The sequence below is a fragment of the Pan paniscus genome, chromosome X, assembly GCF_029289425.2.
Source record: "Pan paniscus chromosome X, NHGRI_mPanPan1-v2.0_pri, whole genome shotgun sequence".
NCBI lineage: Eukaryota > Metazoa > Chordata > Mammalia > Primates > Hominidae > Pan > Pan paniscus.
In genome coordinates, this window is record NC_073272.2 from 88773867 (window position 1) to 88792258 (window position 18392).

Sequence of the window (18392 nt, forward strand, 5' to 3'; positions counted from 1 at the left end):
CAATAACAATAATTAGTATTTAGTATAGACATATTTTCTCAATATTTAAAAAGTATTTTTGAACATCTATGATTTTCTTACCCTTGAAATATTTTTGTTAAGAATGCCCATAAAATAGAAACACAAATAAAATATTGTAAATGTTGAAATGAATTTTACCTTGCTGCACTCAAGTATCTTCTTTTTGTATATATCATTATATTCATTTTTTATTTCTGTGGATGAATTTATCAACCTTTAATAAATGTTCCTGTTCATTGCATAGTCTTTTTATTAAGCCTTCCATTGAGTCCAGCATTTATTTACTTGTAAAATAGGGAGTAATTTCAGTGTTAATGGATTTGAATATGAATAAAAGGAATGATGCTTTCTCTTAAAGGAATCCACATAGAAGCAAGTCAAAACAAAAATCTATACACCAGGTTTTCCAATGAATAGGGCTAATTGGTTGTTTAAAAGATAGATATCAATTAGGAAACATTATTTGTCTATACTTTCCTTGGCAACAAAATAAATTGCTACTAATTATTTTTCACAATACTACAGTCTTTCTAAAGTACTCCCAATCATATATACATACAGTGCATTTCAGTAAAATAAAAAAAAAAGAAATATATATACACACACATAGAAGCAGCCTCATTTTTGACAAAAGGTCACACAGTTCATCAATTATAGCTTACAAACAACGTAGTCTACTTAAAATATGTATTATTTTCCAGTCTGTGGCTTGTCTTTCACAGAGCAGTTGTTAATTGCAATGAATTCCAACTGCATCATTTTTTTGTTTCCTGAATATGTCTCTAGAGACTTACTAGAGACTATTGCTAAACCTAAGATCACCTAAACTTTCTCTTGTTAACTTCTAGAATGTTTAAAGTTTTTTTGTTTTGCATTCAGGTCTATGATACATTTCAAATTAATTTTTATGCACAGTGTAAGGTCTGTGTCAGAAAAAGGGAATATTTCTTTTTATTAATTTCTAGGTTCACAGATGAGGCCCTTATAAAAAAAGACACATTATCCAGAGAAAAGCATACAAATTTTTTGCCCTGCTTCTATGTCTTTTGTGCTTTCATACAAATTTGAAATCAATATGTTACAATCTATAAAATATCTTGCTTGGGTTTTGATTGGGATTACATTGAATCTACAGATTTAGTTGGGAAGAATTGGTATCTTGACAATATTGAGTCTTTCAACTGATGAACGCAGCATATTTCTCCATTTATATATTAGTTGATAATTTTCATAAGGGTTTATAGTTTTACACATGTATATTCAATAAACATTATGTTAGATTTATAGATAAGTATCACATTTTCTGGATTCTATTGCAAATGATATTATTTTCTTCTAATTTTAAATTCAAATTTTTATTGGTGCTATATAGGAAATTAATTGACTTTTGGATATTAACCTTATAACCTGTGACCTTGCTACACTTGCTTATTAATTACAAGAGTGAATTTATTGATTCTTTGAGATTTTCTGTGTCAGGTGGCCTGAAAATAAATACAGTTTTCTTTCTTTCTAATTCATATATATTTTATTATTGTTTCATTCCTTATTACAATGATGAGGACTTCTGGTAAAATGGTGAATAAGAATTTTGAAACCTGACATTTTAATTTTATTTCCAATCTTATAGAAAAAGTGTATAGTTTCTCACAATTAAATATTGTTAACTGGAGAATTTTTGTAATGGTTCCTCATAAAATTGAAAATTTCCCCTCTATTTCTGGTTTGTTGAATTTTTACCATTAATGGATGATGTATTTTGTCAAATGTTTTTCCAGTGTCAATTGAAATAATCATATGATTTTTCTTGTTTCGTCTGTTAATGTAGTGGAATACATCAATTGATGTTTGAATGTTAAATAAGTGTTGCATACCTAAAATAAATGCCACTTGGTTTTAGCGTATAATTCTTTTATATATTGTTAGATTTTATTTGCTAACATTTTGTTGAATATTTTTGTATCTTTGTTAATAAAATATGGGTCTATAGTTTTCTTTTCTTGTAATGTCTTTAACTGAGTTTGGTATTAATGTAATGCTGACCCCATGGAATGAGTGAGGAAGTATTCCCTCTGCTTCTATTTTCTTGCAGAGAGTGTGGAGGATTTGTATCATTTCTTTCTTAAGTGTTTGGTAGAATTCACTGGTAAAACCATCTGACCCCAGTAATTTCTTTTTTTGAATGGTGTTAATTAAAAATTTATATTATTTAACCACTAGGGTTATTCAGGCTATTTCTCCGTGTGAGGGTTTTTGGTAGGATGTGTCTTTAAATGAATTGGTCAATTTTATCTAAATTATCAGACTTAAGCCCATACAGTTTATGATGGTTACTGTTATGTGTCAGCTTGGCTAGGCTATAGTACTGAGATATTGGTTCAAACATTATTTTAGATGTTTCTGTGAATATTTTTAAAATGAGATTAACATTTAAATTGGTAGACTTTGAGTAAAGCAGATTATACTTCATGTTTCTTTTTCAGATTTAGTTGATTTTAATTGAAAATTTTAAGTGATCTTATTTTATCTCTTCTCTTAAAAAATCAAGTGAACTTTTTAGTTATTTCCCTGAAATTTAAAATATACATTTTTTAACTAATCTAAATTCACCTTCAGTTTGTAGAGCAAGCTGGCCAACTAGACACAGACAGGAGAAACATCGGCTAATTCAGACAAAAACAAAGAAAAGTCAATGAAGAAGAATGAACAAAACCACTGAGAAATATGGGATTATGTAAAGAGACCAAATCTATGACTCTTTGGTGTCCCTGAAAAAGGGAGCGAAACCAAGCAACTCAGAAAACATATTTCAGGATATTGTCCATGAAAATTTCCCCAACCTCTCTACAGATGCCAACATTCAAATTCAGAAAATGCAGAGAACTTCTGTGAGATACTATCCCCAGGACACATAGTCATAAGATTCTCCAAGGTAAAAATGAAAGGAAAAAATATTAAAGACAGTTAGACAGAAGGAGCAAGTCACCTGCAAGGAGAACCTTACCAGGCTAAGAGTTAAATTTTCAGCAGAAATCCTACAAGCCAGGAAAGATTGGGGGCCTATATTTAGCATTTGTAAAGAAAATAAATTCCAACCAAGAAATTCATATCTAGCCAAACTAAGCTTCATAAGTGAAAGAAAAATAAGATCCTTTTCAGACAAGCAAATAGTAAGGGAATTTGTTAACACCAGACCTGCCTTGCAAGAGGTCCTGAAGGAAGTGCTAGATATGGAAAGCAAGGATCCTCACCAGCCACTACAAAAACACACAAGTACATAGAGCATTGACACTACAAAGCAACCACACAATCAAGTCTGCCTAATAAAAACATTATGACAGGATCAAATCCATGCATATCAATACTAACCTTGAATGTAAATGGGCAAAATGCCCTGATTCGAAGTCACAGAGTTGAAAGCTGGATAAAGAAGCAAGACCGGCATGGTGCCATGGCTTACGCCTGTAATCCTAGCACTTTGCGAGGCCGAAGCAGGTGGATCCCCTGAGGTTGGGAGTTCAGGACTAACCTGACCAACATGGAGAAAACCCGTCTCTACTAAAAATACAAAAGTATCCGGACATACCTGTAATCCCAGCTACTCAGGAGGCTGAGGCAGGAGAATCGCTTGAACCAGGGAGGCAGAAGTTGAGAGCTGAGATCGAGCCATTGCACTCCAGCTTGGGCAACAAGAGAGAAATTTCATCTAAAAAAAAAAAAAAAAAAAAAAAGAAGCAAGACCCAATGGTATGCTGTCTTTAAGAGGTATGTCTCACATGTAATGACACCCACAGACTCAACATAAAAGGATGGAGAAAAATATACCAAGAAAATGGAAAACAGTGAAAAGCAGAGGTTGCTATTACAATTTCAGACAAAATAAATGATAAACCAAAATAAATAAATAAATAAATGAAACAAAGAAGGGCATTACATAATGGTAAAAGGATTCAATTCAGTAATAAGAGCTAACTATCCTAAATATATATGCACCCAACACAGGAGCACCCAGATTCAAAAGCAAGTTCTTGGAGACCCATGAAGAAACTTAGATAAGCACACAATAATAGTGGGAGACTTCAATACCCCACTGACAGTATTAGACAAACCATTGAGGCAGAATACTAACAATGATATTCAGAATCTGAATTCAACAGTTGATCCAATGGACCCAATAGATGTCTACAAAACTCTCCACCCCAAAACAATACTAAGAAAATCACTTAAGACAATATAATTACCTGGAAATTAAAAACAACATGCTCATGAATGACTTTTGGGTAAGCAATAAAATTAAGGAAGAAATCAAGAAGTTCTTTGACACTAATGAGAACAAAGGTACAATATGCCAGAATCAACTTAAAATGAATTAAAGATCTAAATGTAAAACCAAAACTATAAAAACCCTGGGAGATAAACTAAGAAATATCATTCTGAATATAAGATCTTCCAGAGATTTCATGATGAAGACTCCAAAAGCAATTGCAACAAAAATGAAAATTGACAAATAATACCTAATTAAAGAGCTTCTGCACAGCAAAAGAAACTATAATCGACGGAGTAATCAAATGATTTACAGAATGGGAGAACATACTTGCAAACTATGCATCCAACAAAGGCCTAATATCCAAAATCTATAAGAAACTTAAACAAATTTACAAGCAAAAAACAAACAACCCTATTAAAACTGGGGCAAAGGACAGGAGCAGATAATTTTCAAAAGAAGATGTATGTATGGCCAACAAGCATATGAAAAAAATGCTCAACACCACTAATCATTAGAGAAATGCAAATCACAACCACAATGGATACCATCTCACACCAGTCAGAATGGCTACAATTAAAAAGTAAAAATATAACAGATGCTTACAAAGTTGCAGAGAAAATGGAATACTTATACACAACTGGCAGGAATGTAAATTAGTTTAGCTTTTGTGGAAAGCAGTTTAGCAATTTCTCAAAGAACTTAAAACAAAATTACCATTTGACCTAGCAATCTCATTATTTGGTATATACAAAGGAAGATAAATCATTCTACCATAAGGACACGTGCATATCGTTATTATTCACAGGAATACTCACAATAGGAAAGGTATGGAGTCAACCGAAAAGCCCATCAACAGTCAATTGGATAAAGAAAATATGGTACATATGCACTGTGGAATACTATACACTCATAAAGAAGAATGAAAATATGTTCTTTGCAGCAACATAGATGGAGCTGGAGGCCATTATCTTAAGTGAACTAACACATGAATATAAAACCAAATGCCACATATTCTCACTTTTTACCTGGGAGCTAAACATTGAGTACATATGGACGCAAAGAAGGGAGCAACAGACACTGGGTCCTACTTGAGGGTGGAAGATGGGAGGAAGGTGAGGATCAAAAGACTACCTATCAGGTACTGCACTTATTACCTGGGTGATGAAATTATCTGTGCACCAAACCCCCACCTCATGTAATTTGCCTGTATAACAAACCTACACATGTACTGCTGAAACTAAAAGTTAAATATAAGTAACATAAAAAAATGAATTCACCTTCAAATACCACTATATAGTGCTGCTTATTGACTATTTGTGTAACATCTATTATGAAAAAGCTCTTTAAATATTTTGCCCATGACTTTTTTATAAATTAAATAATATTAATGGATTTAAGTGTTTAATATATTACAGTTAGAACTCTATTATCATATATATACACATATATGTGTATGTATATTTTTTACAATTATTTTCAATTAATTTTCCACATATATTTCCTAAGACATCAATATAATTTAATGACCTAGAAAAAATGATTCATTAAAGTGGGAAGAAGTTTAGTGTTTTCAAGTGCAGATTGTTTAAACTAAAACAATGTTAGATCACTCTATGCATTTCTTATGTTATTTTTCACATATGAAGTGGTTGTCAATTGTTTCTAAATTAGGCATTTGGTGACCATGTGAATTAGACTGCATTTTAAGTGACTTGTTAACTAAACTGAAATTGTCTAACTAGACTATATTTATATAAACAGATTCTGAGAGCTACAAGAGACTTCAAAAGACATTTTACCCAATAGTTTTTATTTTATTTTTATTATTTATTTATTTATTTTTTGAGATGGAGTCTCGCTCTGTCGCCCAGGCTGGAGTGTAGTGGTGCGATCTCGGCTCACTGCAATCTCCGTCTCCTGGGTTCAAGGAATTCTCAGCTGGGATTACAGGCGCCCACCACCACACCCGGCTAATTTGTTTCTTTTTTTTTTTTTTTTTTTTTTTTTTTTTGTATTTTTAGTAGAGACAGGGTTTCACCATCTTGGCCAGGCTGGTCTTGAACTCCTGACCTCGTGATCCACCTGCCTCGGCCTCCCAAAGTGCTGGGATTATAGGCATGAGCCACCGCGTCCAGCTTACCCAATAGTTTTTAAACTCTGTGAGACTTCAGCATTTTATACTGTTCTAGTGGGCTAGGGAAAAGCCATGTGTGATAGCACTGAATCTTACATCTCCCACTTCAAACAGAGCAGCTCAACTTTTATTTGTTTCTGCGTATATTGGAGGGTTGTATAAGGTTTGATTAAAAATCGGAAGGCTTCTGCTGTTAAATTTTGAAAACCAACTTACTTATATTAATTGAGATATAAATCATATATAATATAACTAACCCTTTTAAATTGTACATTTAAGTGGCTTTTAGTATACCTACAAAGTTGTACAGCCATAATCACAAGTTAATAGCAGAACACCTTTGTCATCCCAAAAAGAAACTCTTTACTCATTAGTAGTAAAGTAGGTGCCATTCTCACCCTCACCCAGACCCTGGCAACAACTAATCTACTTTCTGTTTTTATGGATTTGCCTATTCCAGTCATTTCATGTAAATTGCTAAATGGACTAGATAGCCTTTTGTGTCTAGATTATTTTACTTCTTATATTTTTATGGTTTATTCTTATAGTAGCATTTATCAGTACTTCATTCCATTTTATCATTGAGTAATATTCTATGGTTTGTATAATAAAATATTTTGTTTATCCATTCTTTAGATGGACATTTGGGTTATTTCCACTTTCTTGCTCTTATGAATAATGTGGCTATGAATAATTGTGTATAAAGATATTGGGTAAAAATATATTTTCAATGCTCTTGCGAATATAGCTTGGAGTACACTTGCTGGGCAATATGGTAACTTTATGTTTAACTTTTTAAGGAATTACCAAATTGTTTTCCAAAGTGGCTGCAAAATTTGCCATTTTCACTAGCAACATATGAGCATTCCAATGTCACCATATCTTCAAAAACAAATTATAATTTTTTTAATTAAACTCATTATTATGGCTGTGAAGTTTTGCATTGTAGATTTGATTTGCATGCTCTTAATAACTAATGATATTAAGCTTATATTTTGGGCTTATTGGCCATTTGTATAGCTTATTTGAAGGAAAACACTTTTTTTTTATTGGATTGACTACTTATTGTTGAATTATACTTTCTCTATATATTCTGTATATCAGATCCTTATAAGACATACGGTTTACAGATATGTTCTCCCTTTGTGTAGATTGTCTTTTTATTTTCTAGGTGCTATTATTTGTAGTATAAATGGCTTTTACTTTAATAAAGCTTTATTTATTTTTTTTTATTTGGTTACTTGTGCTTTCACCAAACTATTCTGACTCTATAATTTTATGTAATAAGTAATTGATGCCAGAGTGATCTAATAAAGCTCATAATTCTAGTTAAGATTCTAATTAAATGTGACATAAAACTTGTTCTATAAATTATTGAGCCCACATTTCAAGAAGGTTTTAAGACTTAACATACTTATACACTTTCTAACACATAAGTGCTATTGAGAAAAAATTATCTGAACTATCGTGAAAGAGGGCCAAAGACACACAATCCTATGCGGAAGGCTGAAAAACTAAACTTAATTATTCCTAGACGTATTGAACTATGGAAATAGTCATGTGCTATAATTATTATGTTTTAAAAGTTCAAGAAACTTTGTAAAATATCAAAATCATATACATTATGCATATATATATGAAGAAATTATATACATGCAGTTTTGGATATATGTGCAAAGGAGAAATTATATGATATGTACATATGCACATATATTATATATATTTTTATATATTCATACTGCTTACAAACAACATATGCAGTTGGCCTTCTGTATGAGTGGGTTTTGCAGCCATGGGTTTCATGTAAGTGAATTCAACCAAATCAGAAAAACAAATATTCAGCAAAATACTCCCACAAAGTTCCAAAAAGCAGAAGTTGAATTTGCCACACTCTGAGTACTATCTTGGATCCACATGAATGACGTGATGTGTAGGCATTGTATTAGGTATTATAAGTAATCTAGAGATTATTTAAAGCATGCGAGAGGATGTGCATAGGTTATATGCAAATACTTCATCATTCTATATAAGGACTTGGGCATTCACAGATTTTATTACTTGAGGGCCACCTTAGCACCAATTATTCATAAATACCAAGGGACAACTGGACATTTATGATACAGAAGACAGGATCATAAGTAGTTTTGAAATTGTATTGAATATTGAGCCAAAATAAAAATATGCATTCTATAAGCTCTTAGTTTGTTGAGAAATTTATAATCATAAGCTTACAAAGTTTATAGGCTCTGAGGAGTTACTATTCATTTCCTGCTTTTACAGTTGCCTCACAGAGTGCTTCTGTCCACAGCATATATTTATATATTATATTTATATATATTATTAAATATATATTTATGTATTATATTTATATATATTATTAAATATATATTTATATATCATATTTATATATTATTAAATATATATATCATATTTATATATTATTAAATATATATATCAAATTTATATATTATTAAATATATATTTATATATCATATTTTTATGTATTATTAAATATATATTTATATATTATATTTACATATATTATTAAATATATATTTATATATTATATTTACATATATTATTAAATATATATAATATTTACATATATTATTAAATATATATTCATATATTATATTTACATATATTATTAAATATATATTCATATATTATATTTACATATATTATTAAATATATATTCATATATTATATTTACATATATTATTAAATATATATTCATATATTATATTTACATATAATATTAAATATATATTCATATATTATATTTACATATATTATTAAATATATATTTATATATTATATTTATATATTATTAAATATATATTTATATATTATATTTATATATATTATTAAATATATATTTATATATTATATTTATATATTATTAAATATGTATATATTATATTTATATATATCTTTAAGTATGTATGTATATATTATATTTATATATCGTTAAATATGTGCGTATATATTATATTTATATATCGTTAAATACATATGTATATATTATATTTACAGGTGTCGTAAAATACCGACATATATATTATATTTATAGGGGTTGTAAAATACCGACATATATATTACATTTATAGGGGTCGTAAAATACCAACGTATATATTATATTTATAGGGGTCGTAAAATACTGAAGTATATATTATATTTATAGGTATCGTAAAACACCGACGTATATATTATATTTATAGGTATCGTAAAATACCAACGTATATATTATAGGTACCGTAAAATACCGACGTACATATTATATTTATAGGTGTCATAAAATACCGACGTATATGTTATATTCATCAGTGTCGTAAAATACCAACGTATATGTTATATTCGTAGATGTCATAAAATACCGATGTATATGTTATATTCGTCGGTGTCATAAAATACCGACGTATATCTTATATTCGTCGGTGTCGTGAAATACTGACGTATATCTTTTATTCGTCAGTGTAGTGAAACACCGACATATATTTTTTATTTCCCGGTGTCGTAAAATACTGACGTATATCTTACATTCACAGGTGTCGTAAAATACCGACGTATAACTTATAATCGCAGGTGTCATAAAATACCGACGTAAATCTTATATTCGCTTGTGTCATAAAATACCAACATATATATTATGTTTATAGGTATCGTAAAATACCGACGTCTATATTATATTTATAGGTATCGTAAAATACCGACGTATATATTATAGGTATTGTAAAATACCGACATACATCGGTGTTGTGAAATACCGACATATATCTTATATTCGTAGGTGTTGTGAAATACCGACGTATATCTTATATTCGTAGGTGTCGTGAAATACCGACGTATATATTATATTCGTAGGTGTCATGAAATACCGACGTATATATTATATTCGTAGGTGTCGTGAAATACCAACGTATATATTATATTCGTAGGTGTCGTAAAATAACGACCTATATATTATATTTGTTGATGTGGAAAAATACCGATGTATATATTATGTTTATAGGTATCATAAAATACCGACGTATATATTATATTTATAGGTATCATATAATACCGACGTATATATTATAGGTATCATAAAATACTGACGTACATATTTATAGGTGTCGTAAAATACCGACTTATATGTTATATTCATCGGTGTCGTAAAATACCAACGTATATGTTATATTCGTCGGTGTCGTAAAATACCGACGTATATCTTAGATTCGTCGGTGTCGTAAAATACCGACGTATGTGTTATATTCGTCGGTGTCGTAAAATACCGATGTATATGTTACTTTCGTCGTTGTCGTGAAATACCGACGTATATCTTATATTCGTCGGTGTCGTGAAATACCGACGTATATCTTATATTCGTCGCTGTTGTGAAATACCGACGTATATCTTAGATTCGATGGTGTCGTAAAATACCGACGTATATCTTATATTCGACAATGTTGTAAAATACCGACGTATATCTTATATTCACTGGTGTCGTAAAATACTGACGTATATTTTACATTCGCAGGTGTCATAAAATACAGGTGCATAACTTATAATTGCAGATGTCGTAAAATACCGACGTAAATCTTATATTCGCTTGTATCATAAAATACCGAAATATATGTTATATTCACAGGTGTCATAAAATACCGACGTATATGTTATATTCGTCAGTGACGTAAAATACCAATGTATATGTTATATTCGTAGGTGCCGTAAAATAGCGACATATATGTTATATTCTTCCGTGTCGTAAAATACCGACGTATCTATTATAGTCGTCGGTGTCGTAAAATACCGACGTATATGTTATATTCGTCGCTGTCGTAAAATACCAACGTATATGCTATATTCGTCGCTGTCATAAAATACCAACGTATATCTTAGATTCGACGGTGTCGTAAAATACCGACGTATATCTTATATTCACTGGTGTCGTAAAACACTGACGTATATCTTACATTCGCAGGTGTCATAAAATACAGGTGTATAACTTATAATCGCAGGTGTCGAAAATACTGACGTAAATCTTATATTGGTTTGTGTCATAAAATACCGAAATATATGTTATTTTCACAGGTGTCATAAAATACCGACGTATATGTTATATTCGTCGGTGTCGTAAAATACCAATGTATATGTTATATTCCTCGGTGTCGTAAAATACCAACGTACATGTTATATTCTTCCGTGTTGTAAAATACTGACGTATCTGTTATAATCGTCAGTGTCGTAAAATACCAAGGTATATGTTATAGTCTTCCTTGTCGTAAAATACCGACGTATTTGTTATAATCGTCGGTGTCGTAAAATACCGACGTATATGTTATATTCGTCGGTGTCACAAAATAACGACGCATATGTTACATTCGTCGGTGTCGTAAAATACCAAAGTATATGTTACTTTCGTTGTTGTCGTGAAATACTGACGCATATCTTATATTCGTCGGTGTTGTGAAATACCGACGTATATATTATATTCGTAGGTGTCGTAAAATAACGACATATATATTATATTTGTAGGTGTCGTAAAATACCGACGTATATAGCATAGGTGTCGTGAAATACCGACGTATATCTTATATTCGTAGGTGTCGTGAAATACCGACGTATATCTTATATTCGTCGGTGTCGTGAAATTCCGTCGTATATGTTACATTCGTCGGTGTCGTGAAATACCAACGTATATGTCACATTCGTCGTTGTCGTGAAATACCGACGTATATCTTATATTAGTCGGTGTCGTGAAATACCGACGTATATTTTATATTCCTAGGTGTCGTAAAATAACGACTATATATTATATTTGTAGGTGTCGTAAAATACCGACGTATATAGTATAAGTGTTGTGAAATACCGACGTATATATTATATTCGTAGGTGTTGTGAAATACCGACGTACATCTTATATTCGTAGGTGTCGTGAAATTCCGTCGTATATGTTATATTCGTCGGTGTCGTAAAATACCAACGTATATGTTACATTTGTCGGTGTCGTAAAATACCGACGTATATGTTACATTCGTCGGTGTCGTGAAATACCGACGTATATCTTATATTAGTCGGTGTCGTGAAATACCGACGTATATTTTATATTCCTAGGTGTCGTGAAATTCTGTGGTATATGTTATATTCGTCGCTGTCATAAAATACCGACGTATATAGTATAGGTGTCGTGAAATACAGACGTATATATTATATTCGTAGGTGTCGTGAAATACCGACATATATTTTACATTCCTAGGTGTCGTGAAATTCCGTTGTATATGTTATATTCGTCTGTTTCATAAAATGCCGACGTATATGTTATATTCGTCGGTGTCGTAAAATACTGACGTATATGTTACATTTGTCAGTGTCATAAAATACGGACGTATATGTTACTTTCGTCATTGTCGTGAAATACCGATGTATATCTAAGATTCGTCAGTGTCGTAAAATACCGACGTATATCTTATATTAGTCGGTGTCGTGAAATACCGACATATATATTCGTAGGTGTCGTAAAATAACGACATATATATGATATTTGTAGGTGTCGTAAAATACCGACGTATATAGCATAGGTGTCGTGAAATACTGACGTATATGTTATATTCGTAGGTGTCGTGAAATACCGATGAATATCTTATATTCGTCGGTGTCGTGAAATTCCGTCGTATATGTTATATTCGTCAGTGTCGTAAAATACCAGGGTATATCTTGGACTCGTCGGTGTCGTAAAATACCGACGTATATCTTATTTTCGTAGGTGTGGTGAAATACCGTCGTATATGTTATATTCGTCAGTGTCATAAAATACCGACGTATATCTTAGATTCGTCGGTGTCGTAAAATAACGACGTATATGTTACATTCATCGGTGTCGTAAAATACCGACGTATATGTTACATTCGTCGTTGTTGTGAAATACCGACATATATCTTATATTAGTCGGTGTCGTGAAATACGGACGTATATTTTATATTCCTAGGTGTCGTAAAATAACGACATATACATTATATTTGTAGGTGTCGTAAAATACCGACGTATATAGTATAGGTGTCGTGAAATACCGACATATATTTTACATTCCTAGGTGTCGTGAAATTCCGTCGTATATGTTATATTCGTCGGTGTCATAAAATACAGATGTATATGTTACATTCGTTGGTGTCGTAAAATGCGGACGTATATGTTACTTTCGTCGTTGTCGTGAAATACCGACGTATATCTTACATTAGTCGGTGTCGTGAAATACCGACGTATATATTCGTAGGTGTCGTAAAATAACGACATATATATTATATTTTTAGGTGTCATAAAATACTGTCGTATATAGCATAGGTGTCGTGAAATACCGACGTATATCTTATATTCGTAGGTGTCTTGAAATACTGACGTATATCTTATATTCGTCGGTGTCGTAAAATACTGACGTATATGCTATGTTCGTCGGTGTCGTGAAATACCGATGTATATCTTAGATTCGTCGGTGTCGTAAAATAGCAACGTATATCTTAGATTCGTCGGTGTCGTAAAATACCGACGTATATCTTGGACTCGTCTGTGTCGTAAAATACCGACGTATATGTTACTTTCATCGGTGTCGTGAAATACCGACATATATCTTAGATTTGTCGGTGTCGTAAAATACCGACGTATATCTTGGATTCGTCGGTGTCGTAAAATACCTACGTATATCTTCGATTCGTCGGTGTCATAAAATACCGACGTGTATCTTGGATTCGTCGGTGTCGTAAAATACCGACGTGTATCTTAGATTCGTCGGTGTCTTAAAATACCGACGTATATCTTGGATTCGTTGGTGTCGTAAAATACCGACGTATATCTTAGATGCGTCGGTGTTGTAAAATACTGATGTATATGTTACATTCATCGGTGTCGTAAAATACCGTCGTATATGTTATATTCGTCGGTGTCGTAAAATACCGACGTATATCTTATTTTCGTAGGTGTCGTAAAATACCGACGTATTTGTTATAATCGTCGGTGTCGTAAAATACCGACGTATATGTTATATTCGTCGGTGTCACAAAATAACGACGCATATGTTACATTCGTCGGTGTCGTAAAATACCAAAGTATATGTTACTTTCGTTGTTGTCGTGAAATACTGACGCATATCTTATATTCGTCGGTGTTGTGAAATACCGACGTATATATTATATTCGTAGGTGTCGTAAAATAACGACATATATATTATATTTGTAGGTGTCGTAAAATACCGACGTATATAGCATAGGTGTCGTGAAATACCGACGTATATCTTATATTCGTAGGTGTCGTGAAATACCGACGTATATCTTATATTCGTCGGTGTCGTGAAATTCCGTCGTATATGTTACATTCGTCGGTGTCGTGAAATACCAACGTATATGTCACATTCGTCGTTGTCGTGAAATACCGACGTATATCTTATATTAGTCGGTGTCGTGAAATACCGACGTATATTTTATATTCCTAGGTGTCGTAAAATAACGACTATATATTATATTTGTAGGTGTCGTAAAATACCGACGTATATAGTATAAGTGTTGTGAAATACCGACGTATATATTATATTCGTAGGTGTTGTGAAATACCGACGTACATCTTATATTCGTAGGTGTCGTGAAATTCCGTCGTATATGTTATATTCGTCGGTGTCGTAAAATACCAACGTATATGTTACATTTGTCGGTGTCGTAAAATACCGACGTATATGTTACATTCGTCGGTGTCGTGAAATACCGACGTATATCTTATATTAGTCGGTGTCGTGAAATACCGACGTATATTTTATATTCCTAGGTGTCGTGAAATTCTGTGGTATATGTTATATTCGTCGCTGTCATAAAATACCGACGTATATAGTATAGGTGTCGTGAAATACAGACGTATATATTATATTCGTAGGTGTCGTGAAATACCGACATATATTTTACATTCCTAGGTGTCGTGAAATTCCGTTGTATATGTTATATTCGTCTGTTTCATAAAATGCCGACGTATATGTTATATTCGTCGGTGTCGTAAAATACTGACGTATATGTTACATTTGTCAGTGTCATAAAATACGGACGTATATGTTACTTTCGTCATTGTCGTGAAATACCGATGTATATCTAAGATTCGTCAGTGTCGTAAAATACCGACGTATATCTTATATTAGTCGGTGTCGTGAAATACCGACATATATATTCGTAGGTGTCGTAAAATAACGACATATATATGATATTTGTAGGTGTCGTAAAATACCGACGTATATAGCATAGGTGTCGTGAAATACTGACGTATATGTTATATTCGTAGGTGTCGTGAAATACCGATGAATATCTTATATTCGTCGGTGTCGTGAAATTCCGTCGTATATGTTATATTCGTCAGTGTCGTAAAATACCAGGGTATATCTTGGACTCGTCGGTGTCGTAAAATACCGACGTATATCTTATTTTCGTAGGTGTGGTGAAATACCGTCGTATATGTTATATTCGTCAGTGTCATAAAATACCGACGTATATCTTAGATTCGTCGGTGTCGTAAAATAACGACGTATATGTTACATTCATCGGTGTCGTAAAATACCGACGTATATGTTACATTCGTCGTTGTTGTGAAATACCGACATATATCTTATATTAGTCGGTGTCGTGAAATACGGACGTATATTTTATATTCCTAGGTGTCGTAAAATAACGACATATACATTATATTTGTAGGTGTCGTAAAATACCGACGTATATAGTATAGGTGTCGTGAAATACCGACATATATTTTACATTCCTAGGTGTCGTGAAATTCCGTCGTATATGTTATATTCGTCGGTGTCATAAAATACAGATGTATATGTTACATTCGTTGGTGTCGTAAAATGCGGACGTATATGTTACTTTCGTCGTTGTCGTGAAATACCGACGTATATCTTACATTAGTCGGTGTCGTGAAATACCGACGTATATATTCGTAGGTGTCGTAAAATAACGACATATATATTATATTTTTAGGTGTCATAAAATACTGTCGTATATAGCATAGGTGTCGTGAAATACCGACGTATATCTTATATTCGTAGGTGTCTTGAAATACTGACGTATATCTTATATTCGTCGGTGTCGTAAAATACTGACGTATATGCTATGTTCGTCGGTGTCGTGAAATACCGATGTATATCTTAGATTCGTCGGTGTCGTAAAATAGCAACGTATATCTTAGATTCGTCGGTGTCGTAAAATACCGACGTATATCTTGGACTCGTCTGTGTCGTAAAATACCGACGTATATGTTACTTTCATCGGTGTCGTGAAATACCGACATATATCTTAGATTTGTCGGTGTCGTAAAATACCGACGTATATCTTGGATTCGTCGGTGTCGTAAAATACCTACGTATATCTTCGATTCGTCGGTGTCATAAAATACCGACGTGTATCTTGGATTCGTCGGTGTCGTAAAATACCGACGTGTATCTTAGATTCGTCGGTGTCTTAAAATACCGACGTATATCTTGGATTCGTTGGTGTCGTAAAATACCGACGTATATCTTAGATGCGTCGGTGTTGTAAAATACTGATGTATATGTTACATTCATCGGTGTCGTAAAATAACGACCTATATATTATATTTGTTGATGTGGAAAAATACCGATGTATATATTATGTTTATAGGTATCATAAAATACCGACGTATATATTATATTTATAGGTATCATATAATACCGACGTATATATTATAGGTATCATAAAATACTGACGTACATATTTATAGGTGTCGTAAAATACCGACTTATATGTTATATTCATCGGTGTCGTAAAATACCAACGTATATGTTATATTCGTCGGTGTCGTAAAATACCGACGTATATCTTAGATTCGTCGGTGTCGTAAAATACCGACGTATGTGTTATATTCGTCGGTGTCGTAAAATACCGATGTATATGTTACTTTCGTCGTTGTCGTGAAATACCGACGTATATCTTATATTCGTCGGTGTCGTGAAATACCGACGTATATCTTATATTCGTCGCTGTTGTGAAATACCGACGTATATCTTAGATTCGATGGTGTCGTAAAATACCGACGTATATCTTATATTCGACAATGTTGTAAAATACCGACGTATATCTTATATTCACTGGTGTCGTAAAATACTGACGTATATTTTACATTCGCAGGTGTCATAAAATACAGGTGCATAACTTATAATTGCAGATGTCGTAAAATACCGACGTAAATCTTATATTCGCTTGTATCATAAAATACCGAAATATATGTTATATTCACAGGTGTCATAAAATACCGACGTATATGTTATATTCGTCAGTGACGTAAAATACCAATGTATATGTTATATTCGTAGGTGCCGTAAAATAGCGACATATATGTTATATTCTTCCGTGTCGTAAAATACCGACGTATCTATTATAGTCGTCGGTGTCGTAAAATACCGACGTATATGTTATATTCGTCGCTGTCGTAAAATACCAACGTATATGCTATATTCGTCGCTGTCATAAAATACCAACGTATATCTTAGATTCGACGGTGTCGTAAAATACCGACGTATATCTTATATTCACTGGTGTCGTAAAACACTGACGTATATCTTACATTCGCAGGTGTCATAAAATACAGGTGTATAACTTATAATCGCAGGTGTCGAAAATACTGACGTAAATCTTATATTGGTTTGTGTCATAAAATACCGAAATATATGTTATTTTCACAGGTGTCATAAAATACCGACGTATATGTTATATTCGTCGGTGTCGTAAAATACCAATGTATATGTTATATTCCTCGGTGTCGTAAAATACCAACGTACATGTTATATTCTTCCGTGTTGTAAAATACTGACGTATCTGTTATAATCGTCAGTGTCGTAAAATACCAAGGTATATGTTATAGTCTTCCTTGTCGTAAAATACCGACGTATTTGTTATAATCGTCGGTGTCGTAAAATACCGACGTATATGTTATATTCGTCGGTGTCACAAA